Genomic DNA, 12,369 nt, shown 5'->3' on the forward strand with positions numbered 1-12,369 from the left:
ATGATAAAGCCCATGCTGTGAACCCAGGTTCAGTCCCTGACTCTTCTCCAGATAGCAAAGGATAAGCAATTCCTTTGACTGAGATCTTAGACAACTCCAGATAATTGGAGTAGAGACTTCTGGGTGAGATGACAATAGGTGGTGTTTATTTATTTATTTATCGAATTTTGCCACCGCCCATCTCCCACCAGAAGAGGAACTCTGGCAGTTACATGCAGACAGAAGAGGATTAATACCACTTGTGGTCCTGGTCATTCCTGGTATATGAACCAGCATTCATCTTGTAAGGGATAGGGAGGGGAATTACCAGGACCACAAGTGGTATTAATCCTCTTCTGTCTGCATGTAACAGTCCTATCCTGATCATGGATATCTGGTGTTTGGAAAATAAAAGTGAATCCGTTTAGACTGGATTCACCTACCACACCAAGCAGGGATCTGCTTCACTATGGTTTGTGGAATAAGTCCCAATAGTCTGTGATTCAAACATATTGCTAAGCCATAAGCATTGGTTACAAACCACAGCTGGGTTTGCAATGCATGTGGCATCACTCTCCCCTTGCCCCTTTCTGGGGATGCCCATGGCAATGTGTGCAGCCAAGAGAGTATTGCAGGTAGTTTGGCCTTCAGCAGAAAAAGAAACTGCCTTCCAGTCTTCTCCAGGAACCGGCTTTGCACAAAGGGGCAATAACAATAATTTTTTAAAAATAAATGAATATGTAAAGAATTGCTTCTCCTTTGTTCATGTGTGTGTGACATGCCAGCAGAGTCAAATTAGGCATTTTCCGAATTTTTGACATGAACCCAAAAGGTTCACTATCACTGACTTAGGACAATAACTCCTGGTATTCCCAGCCACCATTGGGATTCAGGGATTATAGTCAACCATCTGGGGATAGGTTGGCAAAGGGCCAAGAATATAGTACCCTTAGTACAGGAAGAATCTGTTTATGCAGTACTGTATGAAACATCAGACCTATCCTTCTGCCAAACAGACATATTCTCATGTCTTTCCCCCATCCCCATTTTTAAGCCCTATAGCAACAGTAGCTCCAAAGCGGAGCTGTAGTGGAGTTCCAGAGTAGAAACTCTACCAGGTAGAAATTATTTACTTTCCCCCTTTTCTCTGAGCGCTACTAGCAAAGATGCGAATTCTAACGTGTGCCTGCCCTCATACACTCAGGATGACTGCTGTATCTAGAGTTGTAGGCAACTTGCTCAGAAGGCTGAGATTGTTGGAATTATCAGGGATCAACTCAACATTGTCTCATAAGCATAAGGGGGTCTTTCTAGTAAACTCATCTCTATTGTGCTTGTGTGATGTCACATGGGTCACCTGATTTCTACTTCCTCCTCCTCCTCCTTGGGTTTGGGGATTAACGATCTCCATTACCTCTTGGGCACACCTGCAAGCAGGAGATGCTGCAGAATGCAGCTCTCATCCTCTCATCTCACTTGCACACAGACATTTCTATTCCACATAGAAATGTATCTACAAAGAAGCAGTGATGAATAACTGCTTTCTACTATGAAGCTACTTATATACTTGTATCTACTGAATAAATGTAAGCTACCTTTTTTTTCTCTTCATCTAACTACTGTGTGAAGACTGAATTTATTTTCTGAATGTAATTAAGCTTAATGTGCAAGTTTTGGTTCACACTTCTACTTTGCAAGATTGTTGTTAGCTGCTTGGAGTTCTTTCATTAACCTTTAAAAACTCCATCAGAGATCTGCTGCAAAAGGGCTTGGCTCTGTTGATGGCATGTGATTCCATGCTGGCATTTGACCTTGGGTTACTGCTGGACACAGATTTGCACAGCGGCAGCAATAGTTTGCTGTTAGATTATTTTTGGACTGTTTTCTCTGGGTGCCTGGAAGGATCAGTAGAGAGAGGTAGTTTGGGAGTAAAGTCATTATGATTCATTCTAGCAGATAAACTTTTGACCGTATTTTCCTTTCAACGTTGTAGTTGTAAGCCTATCTGTCCCTCAATGTCTTGCACAAATAAGCATGTTTTAAATAAATAGAATTGCTGCATTCCCCTTTTTCCAAGACAGCCACTAGTACTTGCAAAGCATGACATTTGGCCTGTATCTGTCTTATTTTAATTTTCTGCCTAAGAAATGTTATCACCAATGTGCAGGAAGAATGACCAGTTTGTTAAGAGATTGTCTTGTAGAATTTATATTAAATAGTAAAAATTTTGTGGCATGAGCCTCATGGGCTAAAGCTGCCTTCCCTACCCAGGTGGCTTTTAAATATCCAGGACTCAGAGCTGGAAAAGCCAGAATTGTCCCAGCCAGATAATTGACCTCTCTACCAACATGGTTTGGAATGGTACATTCGAACTGATATTTTTGGCATGCATTTTTCATTTAGAAACCTTTCAGAAATCTCCATGACAAATGATCTGATTCAGTAATGCTATTATTAGCAGATACGATTTTGTTCTTAATGTCTCAAAACAAAATCTAGACTATGGGAAGTTATATGGCTATTTTAGCATTTCCATAAGCCTCAAAGGTTTTAATTTAAAAAAAGAAATCAAGTTAAGGAGTGCATTCAAAATCTCAGCAGGGGGCAGCACCTGGTTGACCTTATCTACACTTGGAAATTCAGCAGATCTGGACCTTATTGGAACTTGGATGGGGTCCTCCAGGGGACACCAGATAGACTGAAAAATAAAAAAAGAAATTCTGGAAGAAGGCAACAGCAACCTACTTCCATACTGCTGCTGAGAAAACTACATGGATGAAACCATGATGTCAAGCTTGACATGAAGGAAATTTACCTTCTACCTATATTCAAAAGATGGGTATGTTGCAGAAATCTACTGTAATCTAAATATAAGGCAATCAGTTGCTTCATACCTCACACTGAATTATAATCAATTTAATCACTTTAATAAGTTTGGTTTATACTTTTCTGATTTAGAATTTGGGTTTGGCTTTTATGGTTTATAAACCATAGCTTAAAATTTAGCAAGCTGTGCAAACTAGATACTTAATGGTATTTTTCAACCAATGTGCATATCTACACACTGACTTGTAACCTAAATACTTCGAATTTGAACCTGCCAAATAGGTTTCTGGGCTACAGAAATCTGGATGGCCATTAAATGGCAGCAAATAGCACATTCTGCCATCTCTTGGTCATCCAGATTTTTGCAGCTCAGAACTGGAAGGTCTAAATAAGTATACATGAAAATAAGCTTCACTGAATGAAGTGATGCTTTCTAAACTAAGGGATGCTTTCTGAGTAAATCTGCATTAAGAAAACACATTGATTATTTGCTTAATGAAGGATCTTTTCCAGGTAGTAGCAATGCAAATTTCAGCTTTTAAGGAGAAATGCAGACCATCTTACAAAAAAGTTTTACCATTTAGGATCATTTGCCTGAAGTAGGAAATCCATGGAAGGAAAATGGCTTGAGTCTGTTCTTCATTTTTAGTGTCTTTCCTACAATTGCTTGATTTGTGGTATTTAGTTCGTCATGTTCAAGATAGTTAAAATTAATGTCTGCAGAAAGAGTTGTAAACCAAAAGAGAAATCCAGGAGCTACCCTCCTCTTCTCTGGCCTTGTTCTTAATCAGGACTGCTGCTTGCTGTGATTGATCAACAGCCCCAATGAATAACAGGAAAAGAATTCCACACACCTTTTGAATTTGGGCTGATAATCACAAACAAAAGAACTTTAAATGTTCTTATCACCTCATTCACTCACCAGAATACAGATATCTTTCCCGCAGTTACTTGGACCAGTAGACTTCCAGTGCTCCCCATTCTCCTGGATGGAAAGTCTTGGTCTTCAGTGGCAGAGGTGACCTTATCCCTGAAGGAGATAGATGCCAGAGGTGGCTTCGTTGTCTGCCTTTTCCCCTCGAGTTGAGCAATACTATCTGCTAAAGTTAGGTGAGAATAGATTGGTAAGCTTTCAGGCTTCCACAAGACTTTATTTGCTACAAAATACTTTTCTTCCTGAAACGGAGGAGGAATGCTGTCATTTAAAATGTTTAAAATGTCATTTAAAATGTGCAAATGTCTGGTTTACTTGCTTCATTCTTCTTAGCAGCCCCATGGTTTAGAAGGAACATTCCCCAAACTGAGTTGGGTCTGCAGGATCCAGAAGTCCACGGCTATGGTGGCTGGCAATACTGGGACTTACTGTCCTGACACATCTTGGGGGCAGAATCCATGATTGATATCTAGATGAGATATATCTTGGGGAACTCCAGGCATTTTTCTGGAGTTGCCCCATATCTGTCCTGACCCATTTTTCTTTCTGGCAAACCCTTTTTCTTTCTAAGCTAACAAGTTAAATCCTTAGCTTTTGAAGAATTTGGTGTATGTTACAGAGAAAAAACAGTCAGCCCAGCATTTTAATTTTCTTCAGGAAAGATGATGGTAGGGGTTGAGAAGACAAGATAGACTTCTGTTGAATTAGGGTTTTTTTTTAAATTATACATTGCTGAATTTGGGGACTCTCTGGGCTGCAGGGCTTGATCAGAGACCATTGTTCTAATCCTATCTGCACAGCTTGGCAATATGTTGGAGGACATACAATTTTTGCCATGTTCAGAGCAAGCTGAAGCCTCCTAAATATGGGGGGTCATTTAGAGGGAGAGCAGGGAGAAATGGCCCCTGTTTGTCCCACTCACTCTTCACTAATTTGCTTCTCTGCTCATAGGATGCAGCTGCTGCTTTGGCTACTCCAGAGCCCCCCTTGTAGATTTCCTCAAATTTGCAAACTACTGCAAATTATTGGTGAACCATGATTTGGATCTGAACCTTACGTTTATCCATAGAGTGTGCTCACACAACATGCTCAGCCAGAAATCTCAGCAAGCATATGCTTGGTGTTGTTTTAATTTTCAGTTTTAATGGGTCTTCTGATCCACCATCTTGGATCTCTGGAAACTAGACTTTGTCAGCTAAGACACTTTATGACTTAGCATACTGTAGTCTATTTCTGTAGTTGAATGTCTCCTGTATTAATTTTGTTTGAATTTATATATCACATTTTGAGTAAGCTGCCAGGAGTCAGTTTGAGCTGGGCAGTGTAGAAATACCAGAAATAAATAAAAAACTCTTGCATCAACCTAACTACTGCAACTTGTGCAATAAATCATGGTTAAGCAAATCATAACTTATCAAAACAATTTCCCCACAACCTAGGAAGTTACGTAGGTGTGGAACAAAGTCCAGTATGGGGCAAGAAGATGATTTCACTTTGTCCAGGCCCTACAGTGGTTATGCTACTCAGGATTGCAGTAAGTCACATCTGACTGAAGAGCACCTTAGAACAATTATGCTGAAATCTGTATGGGACTAATGCTGACAACTGTACAGGCTACTGCCATCCTTGAACCTAGGCAAAGTGACAAGGAAGTGCCATCTAGTGGCTCTGCTAGAGCAACATATCAGAGAATTTGTATCTCAGATAATTGAATGTGGGGGACCAAGTTAAGTATGACAGGGTTTGCACATTAGATTAATCCGGGTGTTTTGAACAGAACATAATTTGCTGAATACATATGTGATACTAAAAACTTGATTTACTATCCACAATGGTTGCATTCACACAAGGCAGTAATCAAAGCCAAACAGTTACATTAAGAGATAAATATAGTAGGTAAACTAGCCAGCAAATTTCATGGTCAAGAAGAGGTTGAACTTCTATTTTCTTGGTTCTGGTCTGATCATGGAATCAGGTATCAATCTAATATTAGCTGTGTAAATGCCCTTGCTTTCCCCGAATCAAGCTTCGGTATACCATCTACACTACAGATACCTGGATGACCAATAGAGGGCAGTACAAAGCCTTGGTAGCCCTATGGTTTTGTGCAGAGATGTGGGCAAAAAGATACCCAAAATCAAAATGTTTTTGGAAAATTTTCCAGGGTCAAATTTTTCTATGGAAAAAATTTCATTTTAGGCAAGTTTGACAGTTTCAAAATAATAATAATAGTAATAACTTTTCAGGTGATCGTTTTTAAAAACTGGGATGTTAAAGGTACTTAGCAATTGCATATTATTTTATTGCCTATTGCCCAATTTTTTTCAACTTTATTTCCAATATTTGAATAAAAATAATTTTTCTCCACACATCAAAGCTTTTTGTTTTTTGTTTTTTTAAATATATTGTTCAAACTTCAAAAAATTGGCTAGGTTTATTTTTTTCACATCAAATAATGTAGCCCAAATACTTTAAAAAAAATTTTTTATCCCGCCTTTATTATTTTTATAAATAACTCAAGGCAAGGAACATACCTAATACTCCTTCCCCCTCTTATTTTCCCCACAACAACAACCCTGTGAGGTGGGTTGGGCTGAGAGGGAATGATTGGCCCCAAGTCACACAGCTGGCTTTCATGCCTAAGGCAGGACTAGAACTCAGAGTCTCCTGGTTTCTAGCCCGTTGCCTTAACCACTAGACCAAACTGGCTCTCTTGTGAGATATCTTGTGGATATTGATACAAATACAGCAGAGAGATGTTGAGATCTGGCATGGAATCTGCAAGCTTGCAATAGAAATACTGCCTTTATATCAGTGGAAGATTTATGATGATGTCACCTAGTTGGGTAATGAAATGTCTGCAATCAAACAACCAAGCCAGAGAGCACCAAGGACCCCACAGTTCGACCCTGAGCTATATATATTCTCTTCTATTGGAGATTTATAAGAATTGGATTAATAAGATGCAAAAGAATTGGATATACTGAATTGATCAAGAATTGGATACTAGGAAACTCAACTTAAAGAACTTTGAGAGAATGATAATACAAGTTGGTGATGGAGACAGAGCTGGAGCTGGAAAGTAGGAGAGAGAGCTGTAAATGAAAGGAAGAGACAGTGGTGATGGGAAGGAAGTATGTTGGTGATGGCATTGGATACAGAGAAGTAGACTGTTGGAAAGGAGATGGCATTAGAGAAAGAGTGCAAGGTAAAATTCAGTTGGAGTCACAGTATGGAAGTACAGTAGTCTGTTGGGGGGAATTGTGAGAGGAGTCAGTGGTGGAGAAGGAGAAGACAAAAGAACAAAAAGTGAAGAAAAAAGTGAAGTATTTTTTAAAATCAAAATGAGTAGGAGGTTTGAAGATTCACTGTGAAATGGGGTAGAGTAAAAGTAGTGGAGTCCGTAGTGGAAAATGAGATGGAGTCCGAGAAGAAATAAAAGAGAGCAAATGGTGGAAGAGTGTGATGGTTATCTTCCTGCTCAGGACTTCATGGTTTTTGCCATGTTAAATCCCTCAATTTTAACAGATATAGCCCAGTTTCTAACTTCCCATTCTGGGCCAATGTGGTTGAGCAGGTCATAGTTGAACACCTCCAGGTTCTTCTGAATAATATTGATTTTTTTTAAATTCATTCAATCATGTCCAATTCTCAGAGACTGCCTGCAGTTTTCTTGGCAAGGTTTTTCAGAAGTGGTTTGCCATTGCCTCCTTCCTAGGGCTGAGAGAAAGCGTCTGGCCCAAGGTCACCCAGCTGGCTTTGTGCCTAAGGCAGGACTAGAACTCCCAGTCTCTCGGTTTACCTCCTCCAGGATGGTCCCCAACCTGGTCCTTCCAGTTTTCCAATGTTGCACCCACCACCTCTGTAATTGAATCCATCCATCCACCCTACTGCGGATTCTTTCTTTCCTTTCCTTTACATCTTTCCCAGCATTATAGACTTCTCAGGAGAGCTAGGTCTTCACATGATTTGTGCAAAATATGCTAATTTGAGACTCGTCATTTGTACCTTGACTGAGAATTCTAGATTGATTTGTTTGATGATCCATCGGTTTGTTTTCTTGGCTGTCTGTGTATTCTCAGGAGTCTTCTCCAACACCAACATTCAAAAGCACCAATATTCTTTCTATCCTGTTTTTTCGGAGTCCAACTTTTGCTTCCATAGAGTGGGACAGGGAGAACGTGTCCCTGCCTGGTGCTCCCAGTTTTCTTGAAAACCTCTGATACCATCAGCCACAGTATTCTCCTGGACCACATGGGGAAGGTCGTGATTGGAGCCATACCTTTCTTGTGGTAGTTGCACTCTGACCTTGAGGGCAGGATCCTGGCAGTATTGCTGAGGATTACTGCTCTTCTCTGCGATCTTTGAATTGTGAGATGTCACAGGGTTCTTTCCTGTCCTCCAAGCTCTTCAACAACTACATGGAATTGCTGGGAGTGGTAGAGAATGTGGAGTTGGTGTCATCTTTATGTGGATGATCCAGATTTATTTTTTCTTTTTACCTCCTTCAGGTGTGTTGGCATCTGTGGTTATCTCCTGTTTGGACTGGCCTGCAGCCTAGATGAGAGATAACAGGCTGAAGCTGAAGCTAAAGTCTGAGAGTCAGTGATAACTTTATTCTGTTGGAAGGGATATTACCAACCCTGGATGGAGTTACATTCACCTGAAACGGCAGGCTCGTACGCTGGATGTGAGCAAAGTGGTGAGGGTTGTGCCTGATTCCTTTTTCATGTGTGTTTCATTTACTAACTTCATCCTTTCGTAGGACAGTGTTGACCTGGCCTTTGTGATCCATATGCTAGCCACCTCCCAAACAGATTACTGGAATGTACTTTATGTGTGGAAATCTTTGAAGAAAACAGGAAAGTGTGGTGGGTCCAGAATGCAGCAGCCAGTCTTCTGTTGGGTGTTCCCTACTGGGAGCATGTGACACTTGCATTGGCTTCTTGTATAGTTTTTAACAAACAAATCCTCTTAAGGTCTTGGGCTCTGCTTACCTAAAGGAACAACTTCCCCACCATGTTATTAGCTGGGAATGATGTTTCTCCTCTATGGGCTTATTATAGGCATTACTAAGAAAAGAAGACCAGTTAGAAACAATTAGGCCAGAACCTCCCCGCATCTGAGAAATGGCCTTTGCCTTCACATGCTGACCTTAAGAAAAATCCAAAGACCTATTTTATAAGCAAGCATTCCCATACTGCTTTTTTTTTTGCACTTTACCTCTACAGCTTGAGGACTTGGGGGGTATGTTTATGCATTATTATTTGTTTTATTTGATGCTGTTATTTAATGCCATTTAATATCTTATTGTAAACTGTTACAGACTGGCATGCTAGGAGTGTATGGGCATAAATTCTACAATCAGTTAAATATATTTTTAAAATGGAGATGCTGGAAATGGAACCCACAACTTTCTGCATGCAAAATGTATGTTCTAACACTGAGTGAAGGTCTCTATTGGCTTCAGAATAGAGGAATTCTGGGAGTTGTAGTTCACTAAATGGAAGAACTGATGGGTTCTTGTCTAGCGGGGTTTGGCCTTTTTTTTTTCTCCTGGCCCAGTCAAAATAAATACTACAAAGAGTAAAGAAGAACAATACTTCTCCAGATAAGATTGCCTCTTGCTTGGTGCATCATAGCTATATGGTTGAGTTGCTATATAGATGACCTTAAATCTTAATCTGCTATGCTTGGTTTTGGCTTGGTGTGATAATGCTTGAAATCAGCCATTATAGCTGTCAACCATGATTTATGGCTGAGCATTATGGATGAGGTAAAGGTAAAGGTTTCCCTTGACATTAAGTCCAGTCGTGTCTGACTCTAGGGGGTGGTGCTCATCTCCGTTTCAAAGCCGAAGAACCGGCGTTTGTCCGTAGACAAATCCGTGGTCATGTGGCTGGCATGACTAAACGGAATGCTGTTACCTGCCCGCCGAAGTGGTACCTATTAACCTACTCACATTTGCATGTTTTCGAACTACTAGGTTGGCAGGAGCTGGGACTAGCAATGGGAGCTCACCCCGTCACGCGGATTTGAACTGCTGACCTTCCGATTGGCAAGCTCAGCTGCTCAGTGGTTTAACCCGCAGCACCACCACGTCCCTTGTTATGCATGAACCAGGGCACTATTTTTTTAAAAAAAACTAGTTAAAAGCCATAGCTTAATATGATTTCTGAACCCAGCCATAGCCAGGGCTGCAACTGGGGGGGGGGCAACTGGGGCATGTGCCCCAGGCGCTGCGCTGGTGGGGCGCCACAATGAGCACGGGGGGGGGGGGGCGCCAACATGGGTGCAGAATCCATGTTTGCCCTGGGTGACACAGACCCTAGTTGTGGCCCTGGCCATAGCCAACTGAGCATCTTCCAAATGTGTTGGGATTTTAACATCTGTTTCCAAATACAATTTGTCAGCCAGTGGAACAACTTGCTACATGTGATGGATTCTCCTTCACAGGAGGTCTTCAAACAGAGGCTGGATGGCCATCTGTCAGAGATTCTCTAGTGGATCCTGCACTGAATAGGAAGTTGGACTAGATAACCTCTACAGTTCATTCCAGTGCTCTGATTCTACAAAATACATCTGGAGGGCATCCAGCTGAAGAAGGCTATACATGAAGGCTGAGGCCAGGCTTTCTCTTCTGTGCTTGTGCCTGGCATGCAAACACGTTTCAGCTTTCAATATGACATGCGACTAATTAAGCAAACATGAAATGCATCGTGCCAACAGAACAGAAGCCATCTGTTAGGAGTTACAGCTCAGTCTCTGATATCACATTTCAAGGAGCCCCAGATTTTCTTAATCAAGACATTGACAGCCCTGAGAGGCTGACAAAACAGCAGATGATGGGGGATGACAAATCAGCTGGTGGCATCACTGACATGGGAACACCGTTTGCATGGATTGATCAACTATAGACCCTGGAGATGGGATGAACAATGGAACTTCTGCAAGTAAACAGGGCCAGTAGATATAATTAACAATCTGCAGATAACCATCCCATCACCATTGGTTAATTCTGGTTTCCAAACTTACTTGCCTTTTGCTCCCTTTGGAGTGTATCAGAGAGTATAGAGATCTAGGCTCAAGGAAGTGAGTATGTGCATATGGTATTTTTATACTTTGCCAGGGGCACTAACAAGAATCCTGGTGTAATGGACTAAGGAGACCCAGGTGTAGTTTCACCTTCAGCCATGGACACTTACTGGGTGAATTTGGGCCAATCACCCTCTCTTAGCCCAACCTACTTCAGGGTTGTGGTGGTGGGGGTGAGGAGTTGAAATTCCTGGGGAATATCAGGGGAGGGGAAGTTTTACTAACTCATAGGCAGCTTAGCTTTCCAACTTACTGGCAGACCGAAACAAGTCCTTCTAGCAATGTTTCTGGGGGTTTTAACTCAATGTTCTTTTTTTAAGGGGCTTTTTAGGAGAGGGATGGCAACATTTTATCTCTGGAAGTCTCTCATTTCTGCTCCTTTCCTCAGAAACCCCTGCAATTGAGTAAAAATAATCTCACTACTGAACTCAGACACTGAATATGGTAGGTGTGATCTTGGGGTGCTTCTGGAGCCACAAATGGAACCTTAGAGGGCTACAAGTTGCTCTCCCCTCAGCTAAACAGATCCCTTTAACCTGGTTACTGTATCCAGTGATTAAAGTGAACTAAGATGGTATCTGTTTAGAATTAAAATGGCACAACAGTATATTTTGCAGATTGATAAATGTTACCCTGGTGTAGTTTTTATGGCTTAGCATGTTGTGAATCCAGATAGTGCAGTTATAGTTTGATGTATGATTCAAATCAGAAGACTGGCTTAATTAAGTAACTATGTTGAGTGAAGCTAGCATGTCTGAAACCTCAGGTAAAACATTGGCGAGAGGTAATGTTGCTGTCTTAAGTGTTTCTCCCTCAGCTTGCCATGTAAGCTGAATAAAGAACAGGACTATGCAGTTTAGAAGGCTACCTCCACCATGATAGGACTGGTATTCCATGCAATTGGTCCTCCCTTTGCATTCTTTTCCTAACGTTCCTCTCAGATTTACTCATCTGGAATAGAGTCTGGGGCTGACCCATTCCCCCAACAGTGTCCACTCTGACAAACATCTATATACTAAAACTCTCATTGTGTTTGTTTGTCTGTTTGTCCCCTCAAGATAGCCCAAATGGTGCATTATATGGTAACAATTTTTGAATCAAGGTACTTAAAATCTGCTAACTTAAAGAACGCGTAACTACCATTATTTTTATATTTATGATCTATATTCTCAGATGATCACAGGACCATCCAGCATTGGGGTAAAAAAAGCATGGTCAGCCTAAAATGTAATGTTCATTCTAGTCACATCAGACTGCATTACCTTTCTCTCATAGGTTGACCCAGCAGGTCACAGGGTTGTGTAGTTTTTATTAAGAATACTAAGATTAGAAGCTGCTTTTTACCACCTCAGATTATTGGTCCATCTAACTCAATATTGTCTATGTGGCTGGCAGGCAGGCAGAAGAAATATTGGGAACTACTGATAAGTCTCCCTATGACATACAGCAGACAGGTAAATTGTGATGGTTCTGAAATAATGACAGAAAGGTTTTCTCTTCCTTTTTCATATATAAGGTAAGGAAATAAATTTCTG

The sequence above is a fragment of the Candoia aspera genome, chromosome 1, assembly GCF_035149785.1.
Source record: "Candoia aspera isolate rCanAsp1 chromosome 1, rCanAsp1.hap2, whole genome shotgun sequence".
NCBI classification, from domain to species: Eukaryota; Metazoa; Chordata; class Lepidosauria; order Squamata; family Boidae; genus Candoia; species Candoia aspera.